The following is a 17,151-nucleotide window of genomic DNA, read 5'->3' as shown; positions in this document are numbered from 1 at the left end:
TGTACCATTTATCATATGTGGGAAGTTACGTATGGACATAAGGGCAATTTCCATATCCGCTGTATATGCATTGTACAAAATAGGGCCCAAACAGCAGCCCTATTTTTGAGATGACCCTCCAAGCTAAGGAGTATGCTATTGATGTATTTGTGTACAATGATTGCATGAAATAGAGCAGTTGTGGACCAATACCCCATTTTTCTTTTTCTTTTTTTTTTTTAAACTCTTTTTTTGTTAGTGGTCACGTATAGGCTGTCACACCACAGCACATCTGTTTAACTGTTACATCAGGAGTAAAATATCCGTTACATTTCACATAGCAATATTATGAAGACAAGTCAGCATCAGTAATCATATTACATAGGTAGGATCTGAACAGGCCCCAAATGTCCTTGGGTCTGCATGCCGAGGGTCGGGTTAAAACAAACTGTTCCTCTGACTCGTTGACATGTGTCAGTTCTTGTAGAAATTGGTTCAGGGTGGGCGGGAGAGAACTTTTCAATTTCTGTAAAATACATTTTTTGGCAAAAGCGCATGAAATGTTAAATAATCTTCTAATTTTCTCTGATTGCTTGCCAATGTCCCCAAACAAGTATTTCTGAGCAGTCAAATCGGGGGGCACCTCAGTGATTTCTTCCAGCAGCTCAGCCACCGCCCTTCAGAATCCCCTCAGTGCCGGGCAGTCCCAGTACATGTGAAAGGATCCAACCTGAGGAGCATTACATTTAGGACAGGCGTCAGAGGCATCCAGTGCAAACTTTGCGATTTTGGCCGGTGTATAATGTAGCCTGTTCAGGATTTTAAATTGGATCACCCTTAGACCAGCATTAAGCAAGACCTTCTTGGATAACGCACAATAGCTGGCCCATTTCTTTTCTTCAATGGTCCCCTGTAAATCCGCTTCCCACTGCTCCTTTATCTGATTTAATGTGGGGGTATGAGCTTGAACAGCTGTGTATAACCTAGAAATCCCCAGGCCATTTTTAGATGTTACTAACTGCACACATGGATGGGGTGGGGGTTCATCCGGGAAGAGAGGCCACCTCTTCTGGAATGCAGACCTCATACGGTAATATTGCAACGTTTTCAGGGGACCACCCCCCAGTGCCCTCAGCAAGAGACCCCAGTCCACAAAAGCACCATTAACAAACATGTCACCCAGCTTCATTTCCCCGTTAGGGTCCCAGGACTCCTGTATGTTAGCATCATGCGTGGGGGGTATACCCGGGAAGTCCCAAAGCGGTACCTCTGGATTGTAGGGGACCTCCACTCCCAGCCTCTTGAATATAGCCATCCATGCCCTGACTGTACAGCTAACCGGATTGAATGCACATGTGTCTTTATACTTTGGATTGAAAATAACTGATTGTATATTCGTGGGATGTGTGGTGTGTTCCTCTATCCATGCATGGGGTGTACTGTTCTCGTCATTATACCAATATTTCGCAAATTGGGCTTGGGAGACGTAATAATAAAGCTCGAAATCGGGGGCCGCTATCCCTCCAGAGGAATAGGGCTCTGTCATTTTCTCCCAGCTAATCCTAGCAGTCTTTCCGTTCCAGAGAAATGTTCCCACCATGGATCTGAGCTTGGAGAAGAAGGCCCTGCCCGGCCATATAGGAATATTGACAAATAGGTATAAAAGTTTAGGGAGGACCACCATTTTAAGAATGGCAACACGGCCGGCTAAGGAAATTGGGAGCTTCCCCCAAATCTGAAGCTTGGAGCCTAATGCCTGTAGGGAGCCTCATGGTTATCTGCATAGAGTGTGAGCTTGTCCCTGGAGACCAGTATTCCCAGGTATCTAATGTGGTCTGGGGACCACTTGAGTCCCCCTGTGTCTGTAGGGCATCGGGTGGCAGGTGTTAGAGGGAATATTTCCGATTTGGACATATTTATAGTATACCCGGAATAATCTGCAAACCCCTGGATCTCTGTCATGACGGGTGCTATATTTACCTCAGGCTCCCTGACATATAACAATGTGTCATCTGCGTAAAGCGAAATTAGTTGGGTGGAACCCTTCATAGTGATCCCTTTGTCTGAGTGTCTAAGACGGACCGTGGCCGCCATAGGTTCAATGGTCAGTGCGAACAGTAGGGGCGAAAAAGGGCACCCCTGTCTGGTCCCCCTCTCCAGGAGGAACATCTTGGAAATGGCTTTATTGGTCAGGACACGGGCTCCAGGTTCTGTATATAGGAGTTTTACGTATCGTATAAAGGTGGGACCCACCCGTATAAAGGTGGGACCCACCCCAAACGCCTCAAGCACCGAAAGGAGATAGACCCACGATACCGAGTGAAACGCTTTTTCAGCGTCAAGGGATATGGCCACTGCGCTCCTCGCGGGGTCGATCTGTGCCATAATACCAAAGAGTCGTCTGAGGTTTAGGGCTGTAGATCGAGTAGGGACAAACCCATTCTGATCGGGATGGACTAGGGTTGGGACTGCTGGCAGAAGGCGATTCGCCAGGACCTTTACAAAGATTTTAGCGTCCGTGTTGATGAGTGACAAGGGCCTGTAGGACGAAACGTCCTGTGGTGGTCGCCTGGGCTTGTGGAGTACCACTATTATGGCCTCTCTCATAGTTGAGGGCCCTGCCTGTTGACAGATCCTTGATTGCTTCCCCAATCTCTTCCATCGTTACCGGCTGATCCATCGCCAGTCGCACTTCGTCAGGGAGCCTAGGGAGGGAGAGGGCTTCAAGATAGGTCTTAATTTCTGCTGATGTTTTCATATCTTGGTTAGAGTATAGCCTCTTATAGAATTCCATAAATTTCCCGTTAATGTCCTTATCCCCAAGGAGAACCCTCCCCTGTTGCGTGCGTATGCTTGTGATCTGTGTGGGTTGTTTATCGTGTTTAATTAGGTTGGAGAGCGCCCTGCCTGCCTTGTAGCCCTCCCCGTACCTGCGCGCCCGAATCGGGGCCGCCAAATATCAGACCTCCCTCAATGCAAGCTTGTCGAATTCCTGGAGATGTGTGTGTATATCAGCTAGTACTTTCTTGTCTTGCGTATTTGAATATGTTTTCTCAAGTGCATCTAACTTCCCTTCAACAGACGACAGTTCGGTCCTCACAGCCTTTAACATACCCGTAGTTCTAGACATCAACAGACCCCTCATCCAGACCTTGAATGATTCCCACACTGTCGAGAGTCTGTCGACCGATCCGATATTATTGGACAGAAACTCTGAAATTACAACATGGAGTGACTCCACTACCCCGGGGTCACATAACATTCCACCAGACATCCTCCACCTCCTGAAGGGACTTGGGGTGTTCCGGAATAGTAGTTCCAACAATACTGGGGAGTGATCTGAGAGGGTGCGGGGCAGGATTTCACATCGCTCAACCGAGGGCGTCATGGGCATGGAGACCAACCAGTAATCAATCCTGGACTCGGAATCATGTACCGAGGAATAAAACGTGTATCTTCTAATGCCCGGGTGGACCTCTCTCCACGCATCAACCAGTGAGAGCTGTGCAATGACATGTCTAAGATTCAGTGCTGTCCTGCTTGGGGGTATCATCACCGTAGAGGATCTATGAAGAACCGGATCAATGGCCAAGTTGAAGTCCCGCCCCCACAAGACACCCGAAACATCCAGTGATATAACCATCTGATATATATCCAGGTAGAAGGCTGGGTCATCGATGTTGGGGCCGTATGTATTAACCAGGAGAAGCTGTTGGTTAGCCACCTCCCCCCAGACCATGACAAATCTCCCCTGGGGATCGACCTTGTGACCACCAACCCGAAGCCCAAGGCCTGGGTGAATAAGGGTGAGATGTCAACATCTGTATATATGTATATATGTATATATGTAAAGATGTAAGGGTGAGATGTAAGGGTACAGATGTAATGGTAAAATTGAGAAATCCCCTAGAAATGTCAATAAAGCAATTTCAGCATTCATGCAAGACCACAGCCAATTATGGATTTGGAACGGCAACATACAACTCAACATGAGCAATGACGGAGTACACCGAACCGATGAAGGAACTGCAATGTTCCTTCATAACATTAAAACAGTACTCCTGATGTGCTAAGGTTCTACACTCAGTGTACCCGAAAACAGTCCTTTTAAGGACTATTCATCATACATAAGTCTTAGTTACTTACCTGTAACTGTATTTCTCCAGCATTGGTATCTTTCATAGATTCACATGCGTGAATATTCCCCGTCGTCAGACTGGGAATCCTCGGTGATAAAAATAATTATTACAATTTTTTTTTTTAATATACACACATTGCTACATAGCAATGCATGTACATAGCCCATTATGGCTTATGAACCATACTATTGTGCAGTCCCTCCACCTCGCTTTGGTCCTTTCGGACCCCAACCAATGAGGTGGCAGGGCTTAAGCTCCGCCCCAGGCAGCCATCTTCAGATTTTGAACTGTAGAGACTACATTATGATGGATGTTGAGCATAGGAGCAGCCTTTCAGGGGAGGCGGGTGGGCGCATGTGAATCTATGAAAGATACCAATGCTGGAGAAATACAGTTACAGGCAAGTAACTAAGAGCTCTCCAGCATTGGATCTTTCATAGATTCAGATGCTTGAATAGAATACCAAGCAGTTAAACAAAACATGCCACCATCATATCCATATATGCAAATACAGAAAAAACATCAAACCTTTACCATGCAGCAACACAAAGGTTACATACTTCGGGAAAGGAGGCTGGACCTACCTTATGCAAAGAGATGGCAGAGCACTGCCTGTCCAACTGCAGTTTCTTTGTTGGTATATTCAGCCAGGCAGTAGTGTTTAGCGAATGTGTGCAGAGTGCTCCACGTGGCAGCTCTGCATATGTCCTTCAGGGCAACCCCTTCGTGGAATGCTGTTGACGCTGCTCTCCCTCTGGTGGAGTGCGCTGATGGTGGTTTGGAAAGGGGGTCGCCTTTCGTCTGATGACAGTGGGTGATGCAAGAGGAGACCCAGTGCGCCAGACCTTGTTTGGAAATATGCTGGCCCTTTTTATGGCCAGTGAAGGCGATGAACAGTCTATTTGAAGAACGGAACTCTCTAGTCCTTTGCAAATAAAACTTTAAAACTCTTGCTATGTCCAGAGAATGCAATGTTCGTTCTGCTTCCGAAGAATGATTCTGGAAGAAAGTTGGTAAGACAATGCGTTCTGTGAGCGTCATTTCTGATACTACCTTCGGAAGGAACTTAGGGTGTGGTCTTAAAATGACACGGTCCTTATGGAACAAGGTCAAGGGAGGTTCAGAAGATAAGGCTTGTAACTCACTGATCCTCCTGGCCGAAGTAATGGCTATTAAGAAAGCCGTTTTCCATGACAAGAACTTCATGTTGCACCTGTGGATGGGCTCGTAAGGAGACTCCATGAGGGCTGTTAGCACTGTGTTCAAGCTCCAGGCTGGAACCGGCGTGGGCGTAGGTGGGTATGTATGTAGAAGTCCTTTAAGGAAGACCTTAACGGCCGGAAGGGAGAGTAAGGACGGCGTCTCCAGGGCCGTTGTGTATGCCGTAATGGCTGACAGGTTGACCTTGATTGAAGACAGTGAAAGACCTGCTTTGGCTAAGTGCAATAAGTAGGGAAGTACTTGCTCAACCGAAGAGATGAGAGGATCAATAGCGTGTGTCTCACACCACTTGGAAAAGCGAGTCCATTTCCTAGTGTAAGTGATGCGTGTAGAAGGCGCCCTTGTGGCCCTGATTATATCCGAGCATTCCGCAGGCAGATTGAGATTCATCAGTTTGCGTTGCTCAGGAACCAGGCTTTGAGAGACAGGCTCGCTGGATTGTGATGGAGGACCTTGCGGTTCTGTTGCGTCAATAGATACGGATGTGCCTTGAGGCGAATCAGGGGCCATCGGGACAGGTTCTGAAGGGTCGAGTACCAGACCTGCCATGCCCAGTCCCGTGCTATTAGGATCATAGAACACTTCTGCTCCCTCAGTCTGCATAGTATCCTGGAGATGAGGGGAAAGGGGGGAAAGGCATATAGGAATTTATCTGTGCAATCCACTGAGAATGCATCTCCTCCTGACTGACTCTCTGGGTACCTGGAGGCGAACATTTTGCATTTCTTGTTGACTCTGTTGGCAAAAAGATCGAGATGTGGATGGTCCCATGAGGCGAATAATCATTGGGCTTCCTTCTCATCCACCTCCCATTCGTGAGAAGACGTGAAGTCCCTGCTCAGCTTGTCCGCTAGGACATTGTTCACTCCCAGAAGATGTTCCGCCTTGATTTGGACCGTGTGATGCAAGGCCCATGCCCATAGTAGTTGAGCTTCTTGAGACAAGATCTCTGACCTCGTGCCTCCTTGCGTGTTTGTGTAGTGCATGGAGGTTGTGTTGTCTGCCTGTACAGTGAGTACCTGCCCCACTACTACCGGAAGGAAAGCTTTCAGTGCCCACCGAATGGCCCCGAGTTCCAACACGTTGATGTGGAGTCGTGACTCCTGGGGTGACCAGGAGCCCTTGGTTTGTACGTTCCGCAAGATGAGCGCACCAGCCCGAAAGAGACGTGTCCGTCCTCAAGAGAAGGGTCGACGTTGGTGCCTGAAACAGCATTCCCTGTAAGAGGTTCCACCATCGAAGAGCTTTGTGCAGAGTCGTAGGAATCTGGACAATGTTCTGTCCCCTGCATTGTTTCCATTGGTGGTCCAGTGCCTCCTGAACAGGCCTCATGAGAAGCCTGCAATTTGGTATGAGGAATATACATGAGGACATCATGCTCAGAAGGGGCTTGTAAGAGCGCACCAATGTCGTTTCTCTCCCTAAGAAACAAGAAGTCAAATGGAGAATTGCTGATGCTCTTTCTGCCGAAGGTCTCACTCTGGGAATGTTGGTGTTGAGATCGGCTCCCAGGAAAGAAACTGTCTTGCTGGGAACTGGAAAGGACTTCGCTTAGTTTATAGCGAAACCTAACTCTCTTAGGAGATTTGTTGTCTTTGAGACTGCCAAGCGTGCGCTTGAGGCGGAACTCACTCTGATCAGGCAACACGCATCTGTATTAAAGGCTACTAGCAGCCGACAAAAAGACCCAAAACAAGGTCCAGTTGAGTCTATTCGTAAAAAATAGAACAAGGCTGTGGCAGAAGACAGAAGGATAGAGCGAAACAAGAGTACTATCCCTGCCTACTGTGCACTCTCAGCTAGGTAGCACGAATAGACACAAGTCCACACCACAGTAATCTTTGGGTTTGGTTTTATCAACTGGACCTTGTTTTGGGTCTTTTTGTCGGCTGCTAGTAGCCTTTAATACAGATGCGTGTTGCCTAATCTTTTTGTGTGAACATCATCTACTAAGGGCAATACCCTGTCAACTTTGTAGAATCTGCCCCATTGTTTGGTTATAACTCACTCTGATCAACCAGTCGTCTAGATATGGAAAGACTTCTGTTCCTGTCCTCCTGAGCTTTGCAGCCACTGGTGCTAGGCATTTCGTAAAAACCCTTGGTGCTGATCTCAGACCAAACTGGAGCACTCGAAACTGAAAATGAAGATCGACCACAGTGAACCTGAGGAATTGTCTGTCTGCTGGATAGATCGGTACGTGCAAGTATGCGTCCTCCAAGTCTAGAGTGGCCAAGAAATTGTGCATGTTTAGCCAAGGGAGCACTCCTCGCAGAGTTATCATCTTGAATTTGATGCGCTTGATATATTTGTTTAGCGCTCTCAGGTCATAGATGGGTCGCCATTGACCATTCTTCTTTTTGACGAGGAGGAAACGGGAGTAGAAACTCTTCCCTTTTAGAGAGTAAGGTACTGGCTCTATCGCTGCTTTGTGCAGCAGTTTCTGGATTTCGGACATGACTTGCTTTAACATATGTACCTTGCCGGCGGCAAGGAAGGGGACTGGTCTAGAAATTCCAAGATGTGTCCCTCGCGCACCACCTCTAACACCCATTTGTCTGATGTTATTGATTGCCAGCGTTGGTAGATCTGGCTCACCCTTCCCCCCACCAGGGTGTGTCGTTGAGGGAGAGGAGCTAGACTGTCAGTTTTGCTTACTCTGCGACTTCCCTTGAGCGGCGCCCGGCCTTCCTCTCTGCGCGTACTCATTGGAAGATTGGTATTTGGAGTTATGGTATGAAATTCCTTGTGACTTCTGGCTGTAGGAAGGGCGGTTAAAACCTCTGTACTTCGAGGATGAACCTCGAAATGGACGAAATGACCGGCGATCCTTGTCTTTGTCTTTCAAGGAACTGATGGCACATGCCGTGTATTTGTCCGTTTTGATTCCTTTGAGGTCACCATCGATCTTTTTCCCAAAGAGTTCTTGACCATCGAAGGGCATATCCAAAATCTGCGCTTGGACATCAGGTCTGAAATTAGTAGCCTTCATCCAGGCCTGGCTTCTCAGCACTGTGCCGTGGGCCAACCGCCGGAAACCTGACTCCGCCACATCGACTGCAGCGTCAATCATGTGATCCGAAGCTGCTTCCCCATTGGCGATAATCGAGCTGGCTTCCTCCTGGAGTTCTACAGGTAGCTGTTTTGCCAGCTAGGATACACCTAGCCAAAGCTTGCGGTCGAATCTCGCCGTCATGGCCAGCGCGTTGCCCGATATGATGATAAGTGATGCTGATGCAGACACTTTCCTGACCATAGCCTCTAGTTAGCGACCATCCTTGTCCGGTGAGGCTGATAGAGGTGATGCTGGATTGGTCAACTTTTTCCTAGCTGCTACTGTGATAACCGAGTCCGGTTTTGTATGACCACGAAGACAAAAAGGAGCAGACTCTGGAGCCTTGTACTTTTTCTCTGGCCTGGAAACTAGAGCCGGAGTGGATAAGGGTGTGGCTAATATCTTGGAACCGGACTCCCAAATGGTGTTGAGGAGAGGAATGGTATTAACAGTTCTCCTATGCTTGTCCCTGTGCTCATAGAGCACCGACTTCTTCTCCTCCGATGTGACCTGTAACTGGAACAATTCTGCGGCTTTGCCGATGATGGTATGAAAAGAGACTAGATCATCCGGCGGTGCAGAGATGCCCGGAGAATCTTTCATTCTGGGCTTTTCGATAACGTAATTGTCCCATTCACTAGTGTCTGGTTCTTGCGTGATCTCGCCTTCTTCTGCCTCAGAAAACTCTCTGAAAGGATCTTCTTGCCAGTCTGAGACCGAAACAGTCGTTGCATCTCTAGTTGGAGACCTTGTCCTGTGCGACGATACCGGAGAAGGGACCCTTGTCGGTGAAGGACTGAGTGTCCTGCTCCTAGACCTGCGTGGTGGCTCAGGTGAACGCACCCTTTTCTGTGGCCTACTCCTGGAAGGTGATTGTCTTGGCGTGCTTTGCCGAGGTGAAAAATCCCTCTACGGAGGGTTAGACTCTCTCGGTACAGTTGCCTTGCTTTTTTCATTTTGTCGTCTGTTGACCTCTTCAATAATCCTATGCATTGATAACATTAGCACAGGATCATGAGGATTAGCAGGCATCTCTGTAGTAGGTTGCCAAGGAGGACTGTGTTGCTTAGGTGTAAGACAGTGTTGTTCCTCAACAAACTCAGTGTCTGAAAATTCCTCTTGTAGGATGACGTCAGGCAGCTCTGTCATTTCTCCTAATTGAGATAATTGCGTTCCCTGTGGTTCAAGAGCATCCACAAACTGAGGTGGTGCTTCTAAAGACTCAGGGAGACTGTCTTCATTGGTTGGTGTAACAGTGGCGTCAGCGAGGGGTGTTTTGGGCCCTACTTCTTCAGTCGGTAACGGAACTCGCAGTGCCGTCGACAGAGCCGTGCTTGAAGTTTTCGTCGACCACGGTCTCGTCGACGGCAGATCCATGGACGAGGATTTTGTGGGCGGTGGTGTTACGCTCACCTGGTATCCACGGGGACGCCACCCAGCCCTGGTTGGATGATTTGCACTCTCCAACCCTCTCCCGGTCCCTTGGTAAGGCCTCTGGTTAAAGATGGGTCTGCAATATAGGAGAGCTGGATTCAATACCAGATTGTCTTTATGTTTTCCCACCTCCCTTGGCCTCAACTCCTTCCTCCCCCTTGGGCCCTCTCCTCACCTTAATATTGTGAAATGTGGATTCTCCATCCTGCTCCTCATGGCAGGGGCGCGTAGATGTGGGGGGCGAGCAGCGACCAAGTTACTTCACTGGTGCAAGCCCCCCTGTGGGAATCCAGGCCTGCTGCGACTTCGTATGTTTGCTGCTTTACAGTCTTTATATGCAGTTCTTATGTTCCTCTTAGTTCGAATAATAATGTCTTGCTTCTTTCCTTTTAGGTATGGAAAGGTATTTTGGTGTTGTCATCCAGTTTGAAGATGAGCATGGGCCGGTAGGTGAAAGCGCGATGTGCGCAATGCTGTCCGGTGTGTAATGCGCGATGCGCAGTGCTGTTTCGCCTTTTATATTGCTGACCTGTGTCTTTTCTCTCCTTGCAGGTTGCGATATTCCTCACCGAGCACCGTAATGTTCCAGCAATGATACTGACCAGGAGATGACTACCCAGGTAAGAATTGTGTGGCTTTCTTCATTCGGGATGAAATGTGAGTAAACGCTTACTAATGCTGTCTTTCTTTCTCCTCTTTCCAAGTTATGGTATTCCAGGATGCATGCGTTGCCGGATGATGGAGTTCGTACCTTCAGGTGAGTGGAACTGAAGTCGGCGATGGATTGAAGACAGGATACTGTTACAGGTAAGTTTCGTAGTGTTCTTTCTCTCTCTGCAGGTCCTTGGTTTCAGGTAAACTCGCATCAAAGAACTGGACACGGTGAGCGTTACGCTGCTCACAGCAGAATAACGCAAAGCATGTTCTGCTATTTGGGTGCGGTTTAAATAGTCTCAGGTAAAGTAGTCCAGGTAAAATAGTCCCATGCCTGCCACACCCAAAGTAGTCCAGGTAAAGTAGTCCCAGGCCTGCCACACCCAAAAGACTAGACCGCGTAGCTCAGTTCTTTGTAACTGAGCTATGTGTGTGCCTCCATGTTGGCTGAACCCCCCCCAAGTTAAATAGTCCCAAGTAAATAGTCCCATTCTAATGTTGGTCCGCATGATGGTTATGAGCCTGGTGCCAAAGGCGCCAGGACTGACTCCAAGAGCGTCTTGGAAGAGGTTTTAAGGCCTTTGACCTGGCCCTAACTTGAAGGCTGACTTGCCAGTGAGGGCCAGGGGCAAGGGTCATGATAGGTGGCTTGCCTTTATCCGTCGACGAGTGCATGGAAAAAGATTTCGTGGTCGGTAACTTCTCCGTTGACGAGTACTTCGTGGACGAATGTCTCGTGGACGAGTGCTTCATAGACGAGTGATGAGCCTCCTTCGTCGATGATTGTTTCGTGGACGATAAACTCGCTGACGAGGACTTAGTCGTGGACGATGCGATTTGCGTGGTGGTCATCGAGGAGGATGCCGTCGACGGCTTGGTGGATGACGGGCCTCTACCTTTACTGCCACTGGTAGACGGCCTCTCCGTGGACGACTGCCCCGCCCCCTGTTTTTTGCAAACTCATCCTTACCTTTGGAGGTTGTTTTTGCCGTAGAATGCTTCATCTTATGGCTTGTAGAGTCCAGGGGAGGAAGGAAAGGTATCATTTCCAGCTTCCTCTTGCTCTTGGAGTGGGAGAGGAGCTCCTTTCCACTGAAGAAGCCCTTCTTTTAGACGTTTGCTTCTCAGCCAACTTGCCGGAGTGAACAGGGGCTGTCTTCGCAGATTCCTCATCAGAAGAAAGTTCCTTAGCTTCCAAATGTAGGAGAAGTCTTCTATGCCTGTCTTGTAAGGTTTTAGTTGAAAAAGACTTGCAAATGTGACATTTTTAGATGTCATGAGGATGAAGACAGTGTATACAATGATCATGAGGATCCTTCATGTAAACCACCTTTCTCTTGCACCTTGTGCAATCCCTGAAGAGGGAAGGCTTCTTGGTAGTCTGATGGTCAGCCATCTGAAGAGAAAGTTTACTCAACGAATTCTGGGTCAAAACAAAGTTTTTTGATGCCCCAAAAATCAGTGGTGATATTGCCACTAGTCAGGGGAATGTGGTAGAGTATAAAAATATACACCACTGTGAAATTTGAAGTAAATTCTAAAAAGCTCAGAGAGCTTGAGGATTCTGTGTCAATTAGACTGCAGTGAAAAATCTGAAGATGGCTGCCTGGGGCGGAGCTTAAGCCCTGCCACCTCATTGGTTGGGGTCATAAAGGACCAAAGTGAGGTGGAGGGGCTACTCAATAGAATGGCTCATAGGCCATAATGGGCTATGTACATGCATTGCTATGTAGCAATGTGTGTATATAAAAAAAATAATGTTTAATAATTATTTTTATCACAGAGGATTCCCATTCTGACGACAGGGAATATTCAAGCATCTGAATGTATGAAAGATCCAATGCTGGAGAAATACACAAATACAATACATAATAACAGAAACATTTTTTATTATACCCGCGGCTACAGTTCATTGACTTTTACCATAACCGCGGTTACAAGAGGTCAATTAAAAGGGGAACTGACTTCAAGTTTTATACTACAATCTTAAATGATCAATACAGTACAACACTACTATAGTACTTAGGTAAAGTAACTGAAAAATAAAAAAGCATAGAAAAATACATAACAATAAACTAGATAACCAAATATTTCACAGCCACACAATATAATACCATAAGTGAGAATACACAACCTAAAATACATTGTATGGTGCATCTTAAACTAGACTATAATTGCTCCTTTTTATAGTAATTTTGTGAAACTATTTTCTTCTATTTTTCTCGAAAGTCTCACATGCTGAAATGTCTGAAAACACACATCCAAAATAAAAAAAGACTCTCTAATACCTGCCAGGTCACTCAGTGTGATTTTTCACCCCAACGTCACTATACCTATACAAATAACTTTCAAAAATAAATGAAACACAGACAGCCCCAAAATATAGCCGTGAATACAGAACTACTCTTACACGCAGGTATCCGTAGTCCTTCGTAGCCTCTGGTATAGCCGTGAATATCAGCAAAACGACCGAAAGAAAATTCCACCAAGTGCCCCCCTCATCTGTGCCAGCTCCCTCCACTCTCCAGGCGGCCTCCTGACCACCCCTGCCCTCACCCTGCCCTCTCCCTTTCACCCCAGAACACACGCAGTTTGCTTTAAGACCTCGGCTATTCACAGCTATAGCCGAGGATACAGAAAGCTTTGTGTTGCAAACTCGGTCCCTGGACCCCCTCCAACTCCCAAATGTCACCCAATGCCCTCTATCCATCTCCCCACATCTGCCCTGGTGGCATTTGTATGTTTTTTGACTTGCCTATAGCTTTTTACTGCATTTCATTTCCCCATAACCTTGGTTATAGCCGCGAATATGTCTTGCATCGAGAGAAAAACAAGATGGCGGTTGTTTCATTAATTAAAACCATGATCCTGCAATGCACCATGGGAGATATCTCTATTTTTGAGGGAAGGGGGAACCCTTCTCCATCAAATATTTCAATAACTACATGCATAGCGTGCGAGTCAATGCTTCGTGCCCAAGTTGTTTCGGACCTGGTCCCAATCCGTCCAGTGGTTTGGGCTGTGACCTTTGGCAAATATTTACCTTTTTTGTCTATGGGAAAATGAATGGGAAATAGGCTGCACTTTTGGGAAAAAAAAGATTTTTGAATGCTTATTAACTTTTTATTTTTTAACGAATCTTTACAGTCTGGGGGCCCCGCACACTTTTAATCACTTTCTAAATTCTTGTCAAATCCGTTACTCGAATCAAAAGTTATTAACAATTTAATTTAATTTTGAGGGGTTTGTATGCGTCTCCGACTCACCTTAACTATATTGCAGCTGTCGCCGCCCTATAATGTGATAGTACTTATTTACGCAAGGTTTACCTTGGTCTACTTGTATTTAAATAAATCCTTTGCTTTTACAATACACAGTGTTTCAGTGTTTCTTTGGACCATATGTGTATTATAATTTATTTGTCCTCTACAACACTCTCTTCCTCCTAAGATAAGCCTGGATGCCCTGTCTACGCTATCCTTTACTCAGGTGGTACAGCCTGGTTCTAGGTTAAAGTATTGAAATCAAAAGGTTCGAATGGCTTTTATTCGACGGTCAAAAGTTGGAAAAAAAGGTTTGAATTTTTTTTTTTTATACGGGGTTCCCTCCCATCCCCCCGGTTTCTTTATTAAAAAAAAAAAACTTTTTTACCAAACCAAACAAAAAAAAATATAAATAAATAAATAAAAAAATTCGAACTTTTTTTTCGACCCTTTGACTTTCGAATAAACGGTCATCCGATCCTTTATTTTTGAAACTTTAACTGGACACCGTACAAAAACCTTATACTAGGTTCTTCAGATTCTTGTACTTGAATCGTTTTACTAAGCCCTTACTTGGACATCAGAAAAACTGTCCCAACAGGAATGTCGAGAGGCAGATGAATACATCTTTAATTGCGTCTGCCCCTACCCTGCCTCCATATCGTGGAAACGAGAGGACTACATCATTTATGGCATTTGCCCCTCCACTACCTGTTTACCGCAAGTACGAGGAATTTTATTATAGCTTGCTAAACATAGAAATGTGACAGTAACGAGTCGCAATCCTGCATATGGACGGCAAAGTGAATGGGAAGCCTCAAAGAAGCTGCAGGGAGTTTCGTCTTGCTGGAATTAGCTCGAATACAGACCTGTGCAAGCCGGACAGTGGCTGCACAGCCCCCTCCAATGTTACTGCGAAAAGGGAGGTTTGGATGGCTCCGAAGAGAACAGAAGATAATAATTGCCAAGCTTTAGGCATATTTCTCTTAGATTAAGTAGAGAACAAACAATCTTTGAAATCCAGGTGTCCATTAAATAGAAGCTTACCACTGCATGAGGAATAGCTCGACCAAGTCTCCAGTGGTCAATGTGAGTAATACCATTCATATTAATATGAGCTAAAATCCTAATAAAAGCCAAGTGGCATAATTCAAAACATGGTCTCATCACACGTGCCTTATAATTGGAAGATAGTGCCCATTCATTAACTACAGACACTGATAGGCACCTGCCCTCACTCCCCAGAGATTGCGAGAGACGCTGGACAAGTCCAATTACAAAGCTAGATGCCCTGGCTTGACGCCTAGGAAATAAGGGATGGTGTCTTATTTAATTAAAAGAAGCAGTTCCTTGATGTGACTCCCCCTACCACTATTTTCGCTCATGTGCCGATGACCTGCTAAGTGTCCAAAGTTAATAAGACCAAAGCAACCAACACAGTTCTCAAAATAATGCTGCCATGTAACTGTTGCAGTAGCCAATTACCTGTTGCTAAAATGATGTCTTTCTTACTTGTATCAATTTAGGGGTGGTGCAAGGTGGGGCCATCAGATAATTATATCCAACGAAAAGACTAACCCACATGTAAACTATATGTAGACAATTCCCTTAACCAATCCCTCCATCCGGTAGGTTTTTGTAACCAAGATTGCGGTGTGACGTCAGTTGTGACGTACTTTTGCCTTATAATCTATTGTCTTGCATTGTAAAGAGAGAGAGCGTTGGAGACTTGTGTGCTTATTGCTGTCCCTGTTTTATATTGATTGTTAATAAAACAGGCTCTTGCCATTTACTTTGACTATTTCCGTCATTGGGTGCAGATTTTCCGGGCTGTCCACCCTGGGACTTTCCACAGCTCTTTTACACTAGGGAGTCCAGAAATAGGGCTTTTCCACCACTTGTAATCCTGTGGTAACTCACCAGGACGAAGTGGCGGTAACAGTAATTTAGTTTGACGATATTTCGGCAGATTTACCACCGGAATACCACCTAACTCGTAATGAGGGCCAACTTAATCAAATACATTCGAAAATGGATGAAGTGAAACTTTTAAATGAATGCATTCTTCAATTAATCTTTTCTTCAGATTAAATCCTTATTTTTTTATAACACATTGTATATACGTTTTCAAAGGTTATTATAGCAACAAAGTCCAAATAAACAAGTAATGATTCAAGATGCAACAAATCAAAATCATGCCTTGGCATATAAAACAGTATACAGTTATATACTTCCATACATATTTTCTTCATGATTCAAAAAGAGGAGCTAAGCAAAAATAGCAATTTGTGTGAGCTAACTTGAATTTTCCCACCTAAAACATATGTTAGTGAATTTGTGTGGGCTTTAAATTAGGGAATTAAATCCATATTTGGAGATGCATAATTATCAGCATTTCCCCGACTTTTGTGGAATAGGACTGCATCCAGCATGTGCTTTTTAAAGCATGTGGATAATGCATGTGCTGCCTTTTCTATTGCCAATAACATACCAATTCTTTTAGCTTGCAAGAAAACGTTGGCTACAGCAGCATAATATTTACTTCTTCATAGCAATGTAGTCACTAATGTAGTTTAAGTAGAGTACTCTCTGGAGTTGTTTCTTTTCCACTTGGTAAAAGTGTGAGCTTTTCACCCCTCTTACTTGTATTTTCCTATGTGTTTTTACCTGTTTCTGGGATTGTGGGCTCTGGAGTACACCACTTCAGTAGCCCCCTTCTTTGTGTGTGTCACACAGCACCTTCTGTGCGGTGGCACAGGGTTGTCGTTCAGGCTTCCCACCGACTCAATTTCTGAGGTGACTACTGTCCCCCAGAAAAGGGTAAAATTACCATTAACTTTACTTAGTCAAAACTAACCACAGATCCAGTACACCCCATCTTACATGGAGTACTGGAAGGGTTAACTCTTAACTCTTTTTATCTGTACCTCCTAGAGCATTGTTTCGATCTTTTAACATTTAGACATGGCTGGGGACAGTGGTATCTACCCTAAATTTCTAGCGCGGTTATCTTACATAACCGTGGTAATATTGAAGGCTATTGTGTTAGCCTCAAACTTAAACCCGCTTGACTAAATCCTTTTTCGTTTGGCTCCGGTGCGGTTTATTCACCATTTCTTTTTGTTAAACTCCTTCTTGTGTTTTACTTTGCGTGGCAAACTAGGTTTGCCTACTTTGTTCACTGTCTTTTGGCGGGCTTCTACCTAGAAGCCCTCCTCAAGGCGCCTGGGTGTCTAGGTGGGCTGAATGTGAGGGAGGGGTGTAGTCATCCCCTGCACAGGGTATCCTAGGAAACCCAAGTCGCACTTTGTCATGATTGGCCAGGGTGGTTGTCGGGGCTGGACAACCCCACTGCTGGGTGATTAACAGCCAGGCTATGTGAATGGGGTTTTTTCGCATAAAAGGC

Source organism: Ambystoma mexicanum, chromosome 1q (assembly GCF_040938575.1).
Source record: "Ambystoma mexicanum isolate Mex_15411 chromosome 1q, UKY_AmexF1_1, whole genome shotgun sequence".
Lineage (NCBI taxonomy): Eukaryota > Metazoa > Chordata > Amphibia > Caudata > Ambystomatidae > Ambystoma > Ambystoma mexicanum.
The sequence above is the reverse complement of the archived record's forward strand: the minus strand, read 5'-3'. Positions refer to the sequence as shown.